The following is a 6,467-nucleotide window of genomic DNA, read 5'->3' on the forward strand; positions in this document are numbered from 1 at the left end:
TACCTTGTCTATTTAAGGCATTTCTAATTTAGTGTTGGGATAAGTAGGGGCACTGAAATAGCATGATTTTCCCCCTTACCTCAGGAATAATTCAGCAAAATGATTCATAATATAGAGCAGGTACAAAATTATGTTATAAAGATTTCAGTATCTTTATGTTATAAAGATTTAAAATGTGGGTCAGTGAAGGCTGGAGTAGGAAGGAGGACAAGATTTAAGGTGGATCTTAAGGATGATGCCGCAGGCAGAATAATGGCCCACAGAGAGGCCCAAGTCACAGCCCATGAAACCTGGGATTGTGTTAGGCTACATGGCAAAAGGAAATTCATGTTGTAGATTGAATGAAGGTTGCTAATCAGCTGACCTTATAATAGGGAGATGATCCAGGTGGACTTAATATAATTACACGGTCCTTAAACGTGGAAAAGCGTGGTGCACCTGCGGTCCCAGCTACTCAGGAGGCTGTGGTGGGATGATTGCTTGAGCCCAGGAGTTCGAGGCTGCAGTGAACCATGATTGCACCACTGCACTCCAGCCTGGGAGACAGAGCAAGACCTTGTCTCTTAAAAAAAAAAAAGGGGGGCAGGAGAGAAGGGCAGAGTGATGTGGCGTGAGAAAGACTCACTCGCCATTCAAAGCCATTGCGGGCTTTGAGGATGGAAGAAGAGGCCGTGAGCCAAGGCAGGCAGCCGGAGAGAAGCTGGCAAGACAAGGAGTGGATTCTCCGCTGCAGCCTCCAGGAGGAGCCAGTTCTGCCGACACCTTCATTTTAGCCCAGTGACACCGTGTTGCACTTCTGACCCGAAGAACTGTAAGACTGTAAAACTTGCGGCCGGGCACGGTGGCTCACGCCTGTAATCCCAGCACTTCGGGAGGCCGAGGCGGGCGGTTCACGAGGTCAGGAGATCGAGACCATCCTGGCTAAAACGGTGAAACCCCGTCTCTACTAAATACAAAAAGTTAGCTGGGCGTGGTGGCGGGCGCCTCTAGTCCCAGCTACTCGGGAGGCTGAGGCAGGAGAATGGTGTGAACCCGGGAGGCGGAGCTTGCAATGAGCTGAGATCGGGCCACTGCACTCCAGCCTGGGCGACAGAGCGAGACTCTGTCTCAAAAAGAAAAAAAAAAAAAAGATTGTAAACTTGTGCTGTTTTAAGCCATTAAGTTTGTGATAATTTGTGACAGGCACCATAGGAAGTGCACTGAGATTTGTAGTATTTTGGGGGATGAAGAGGAGGGTGAAAAGGAATGGACAAGCCTGTCAGGTCCCTGGATGGAGATTTAATGACGATGCCAAGACTACGGATCCTAGCGAGAATCCTGCATCCCCCATGCCCTACAGCTACCAGGGAGATATGGCATGAGAAAGACTCACTCGCCATTCAAAGCCATTGTGGGCTTTGAGGATGGAAGAAGAGGCCGTGAGCCAAGGCAGGCAGCCGGAGAGAAGTTGGAAAGACAAGGAGTGGATTCTCCGCTGCAGCCTCCAGGAGGAGCCGGCTCTGCCGACACCTAGCTACCAGGGAGATAACAGAGAGAGATAGTACCCAGCTGGTGGTTTTGTGCCCTCTGGGCCTAGAAAGTATGTAATGCTGCCATCCCCGTATGGGCAGAAGGATGGTTAATGCAGCCCCACTCAGGGCAGTTTGGGGGGCTCACCTGAATTTCCCCACTGGGAGCCTCTCTCCTGACTTAACCTCAACAGAGGTATCTTCTTCCAAGTGCTGCTTGTGACTCAGCCCCCAATGCCTGAGGACACACCTTCAGCCTCTCTCTCCTGACGTTCTCCTGCCTTTCCAGGAGGCCCTGGAGGGCAGGACCCCACACTGGCTCTCTGCTGAGTGGCCCAGCTCTGGCCTATGGGACATGGGTGCGTTTCCCTTGTCCAGCACACGCTGGGGCTGCCACCATTCCCAGAGCAGTGCAGGCTCTTGGCACCACCACCCAAGTGCCCTGTCGATTTCCAGGGCAGGAGTCAGAGCCCCATCTGCAGGTGACTCTGGCTTTCTCAAGACTGAGTTGACACCTGTGCTCTCAGCAAGCATGTTTCCGAGCACTCTTGAACTCACTTGCTAAGCTTGGCTTGGAAAGTGTGAAGGGAGAGGTGGGAGTCCGCAGCTGGAACGGCTCTCACTCCTCCCTCTCTCTTGAACCCATTTTATGTCTGTCCTCTGGCCAAGGGGTAAATCTGCACATGTAAGTCTCATACACTTTGGCTCTTCATGGAATTGGTCCCTGTAGAAGCCAGGCCAGGAAGAATCTAACACCCTCTTGCACTACAATTTATTGAGCTTTTACTTTGTGTCAGGCACCGTTCTAAGCAGTTTATATGTAAGATTGAACGGATTTCCACCACTTTTATTCCCATTTTGAGAAAGAGTACCCTTTCCCAAGACTAGGAAAAACAGCCAGGGCCATAGAGGAGGGCCTTTTGTAACATCATCAGAAGTGGAGAAGAGATACTGAGATCCCATTAGCAAAGTGCAGCCGAAGAGTCATGCTAAGTTCACTGTGTCCCTTGGGGCATTGCCTTCCTCAGCTCTGGCTGCCATCATACAACCCCATAGCTTGTGTGGCTTAAACAGCAGACATTTATTTTCTCAGTGTTCTGGAGGCTGGAAGTCTGAGATCAGGATGCCAGCACAGCCAGGTTTAGGGAGGGCTCCCTTCCTGGCTTGCAGACAGCTGCCTTCTGGCTGTGTCCTCACATGGGCAGAGAGTGAGTGAGAGCAAGCTCTCTGGTGTCCCTAGTCCCTCATCGAAACTTCATTACCTCCCGAAGATCCCATCTCCAAATACCATCACATTGGGGGTTACGGCTCAACATATGTATTTGGGGGAACATCATCTAGTCCATAGCAGAGACTGTCTGGGTCAGAAGGCCTCCCAGGGATCTGGTCCTAAGGCTGGCTGTGGAAGGTGCCCTTGCTTCATCACCTCTGCACCTGCTCCACTGTAAGAACTGGGCAGACAGATTGGCAGCTTAGGCCAAGCAAGACAGATAGTATGGAGGCTCGACGGAGGTTTCTGGAGATCAGGAAGAAAAAGGGACTCCATGAAGACGAGAGGGTCTCTAAAAGCTGGAAAAATAAGTGAGGAGGTGAGAACCAGTCTGAAGCACCCACCTGTGACCTGGTGGGGGCAGGAAGGTGTTAGAGGAGCTAGGGAGTGGACCAGATGGGAGGAACCCTTCCCATTCTTCATGGAGGCAGATTATCGCTGTTCTGCAAATTCTCAGAGTTAGGAATCACTGTGTCCATTTTTCTAGATTTCTCTCATTGGTGACGATTTGATCTTTTCCTCTTGCGCTAATGAGCAAGGTGGAGGAAAGAGATCTCTCTCACACACACACTATCTCATTCAATGCCCACCAATCGTAAGAGGCAGGAACAATTGGGTTACGCCATAGTAAACTGCCCTTTGTAGGACAAAATTTAAATGTAGGTGATGTCACAGAATTTAACCTAGTATTACCATCAATGCCCTTACACAGATTAGGAGACTGAGGCTTTGGAAGGTTAAGTCATTTGCTCAAGCTCACGCATTTGGTGAGTCAGGGAGCTTGGATGTGAGCTGGGCCTAACTCCCAAACCTGCTGTGGTAGGCTGCCATCCATGGAAACAGGGCTTCCTGCGGGAATGTGTAAGAGATGAAGTTGGTAAGTATGACTTTCAGATGCCAGGAGGAGACGTGTGTGGCTACCACTGGGAAGCCCCTGAAGACAGAAAGGCAGGGTAGCAAAGTAGAATCAACAGGGACGGGATGAGGAGGCCGGAGGGCAAGTAGACCACTGCGAGATCCGGAGGAAATTTACTGGGATCGTGAGATGCTGGAAGGAAGGATCGGAGAACCTGGGACCATGCTCTGCATCTTTTTGCTGCAATAAATGCTATTGCATGAGATGCCATTTATTGCCATGTGTCCTCATTATAGTCATTTTTGTAATTTATATAACAAGAAAAAATGACAGGGTGACTTTCACGTATGTGCATACCTATTTACACACCTCCCAGATCAGGAGTGGTGATCTGGGCTCACTAGACATACTCAATTAGGTAATAATTCAGGTCATCAAATTGATCACCCAAATCAATTTAGGAAATTGATGACCTAAATTAAGGCAAATATATACAATGAAATATATGCGGCTGTTAGAATGGGCTAGATCCCATATACTAAAATGGAAAGAAAGCCCTTTGAAACCTAAGAAAACTGTTTCCATTATGTGAGCAGAAATCTTGTGTACACAGAAAAATGGTCTTTCTTCCTCCCCTCCCTTCCTCTGAGATGGAGTCTTGCTCTGTTGCCCAGGCTGGAGTGCAGTGCCATGATCTCGGCTCACTGCAACTTCCGCCTCCTGGGTTCAAACTATTTTCCTGCCTCCCGAGTAGCTGGGACTACAGGCATGCGCCACCATGCCCAGCTAAGTTCTTTGTATTTTTAGTAGAGACAGGGGTTTCACCATGTTGGCCAGGCTGGTCTTGGACTCCTGACTTCAGGTGATCTGCCCGCCTCGGCCTCCCAAAATGCTGCAATTACAGGCATGAGCCACCGTGCCCAGCCAGAAAAAAGGTCTTTCAATTGGAAATATAATTCCAGGGAATAAAGAATAGAACCACACTGTAATATGACAAGTAATAACACACACAAGCGCTAAAGGATTTTTTTTTTTTGGCCTCCCGATATCCGAGGGGCAGGATCCGCGGGGCAGGCTCCGTGGGGCCTCCAGGCTGAGAGGCTGAGACTGGCAGAGCAGGCTGGGTTCTGGATTCTGACACTCCTGGGCAGGAGTGTCTCAAAGAATGAGACGTTATGTTCATTATTTGGGGCTCCTGTTCTTGGCACTATATCTAGCACATAGTAGTTGCCTCATAAATGCCCATTAAATAAGAGCAGAACTAAACAGATATGGTTAGCAATTGTTCCTAGGCAGCAAGGAACCACCACGTGGAAAATATGGGGTTTCTGGAGCAGTTTTAATGCAAGCCAGTTCCTGTAATATACATGGTGACACCTACTGCCAATGACACGCGCTGGAGCCCTTCCACTGTTCATTTCCTATATTCACTTACCCTTGTCTTTATATAAGCGGAGGTTGGTGGAAACTTGAGGATACATCTTTGTGCAGCAGACAGCATTTGTAAGTAAATCTGTGTAGGCTTAGGGGCACATTGATAAAAATATATGAGAGTAAACATATACAGAGGCTGTTTTAAGAACTTCTGAGGTCCTAGATGCTCTGATTTCTGGAAGCTCCATCCCACATCATAGCAAATATATCAAAACACTCTCATATTCTCTAAGTACTCTTAAATAATGTGAGTGTTAAAACAATAGTTTGATTTGAAATTATTTGATGATGCGGAACTCACTTTATAATGGCTATGACTTCCCGGCAATCATGGCATTAGGGAATTCATACCAAATGATATCTAAGTTATAGTTTCAAAATATAATGAAACTTTTATCCATCAATACATTACAATTATGAAGTTAACGTGTTTTGGGGACCTTCATTTAAACATTTATTAATTTCAGATTTGCAGTATGCTTTTTGTATTGTGCAGCCAATAAAATTTTCAGTTTCAAACATTTTCATAGGTCCCTGAAAAGCTCAATGCAAAAAACAGCCCCCATGTGTGATTCTCTACTGGGCAATAAAAGCCAATCGCGACCCTCATTTTCCCCCCATTCCCGGGCTTCCCCAGGATGGAACGCGGAAACGCTGCTTTTTCCGTTTCCAGGGATTTCTTTCTTTTTGCAGTGTTGTTCCCCCTCTCCCCCACTTCATTTTTACAATAAATGTCAGTGCACACCCAGGAGCGGGTGGTCCCACAGGGGACCTCTTCTTAACGCTGACGCTTTCTGGAGAAAAGGATTTATGATGAAAATTTCCCCAAGGGGATCTTCTAGCGGCTAGCACGTTCGATGCTCCTGTTTCAGTCGCGGTCTCAGCGGGCAGTGGCCTCCTTTGGAGCTGGGATTCTCCTGCCCCTCCCGGGCAGCGCAGGCCACCGGTGACCCGCGACGGTCTGTAAACGACCTTCGCGTCCCCGTCCCCGCGGAATAACGCGCGGCGGGCGTTACTGCCCAATATCCAGCGCTTGTGGAGGCGGAGACTGGCGGGGCAGCTAGTTTCTGGTTGTGGATTCCGATTAATGGGCCGCAGGCACACGGTCTGCACCGTCCGGCTCGTTGCTAGGGGCTCGCTCGGGACCCGCCGCACTCCCGGGGCTGTCCGCCCGAGCCGGCCTGGAAGGCAGAGGACGCCTCCAGGTCGCTCCGCGGGGCCTCCGGAATTCCTGGGAAAGCCCCCCTGCAGCGCCGCCCCTGGACCCCAGGTGTGAGGAGCGGGGCTCGGCCAGCGGCTCCAGAAGAGGCCCGGACCCCCTGCCGCGGCCGCCGGGGGCGGGAAAGTGATTTCTCGGAAAGCAGAGCGCTTCAAAGAAGGCGGGCCGCGCGAGCCAAGC

This window comes from Pongo abelii, chromosome 18, assembly GCF_028885655.2.
Source record: "Pongo abelii isolate AG06213 chromosome 18, NHGRI_mPonAbe1-v2.0_pri, whole genome shotgun sequence".
Lineage (NCBI taxonomy): Eukaryota > Metazoa > Chordata > Mammalia > Primates > Hominidae > Pongo > Pongo abelii.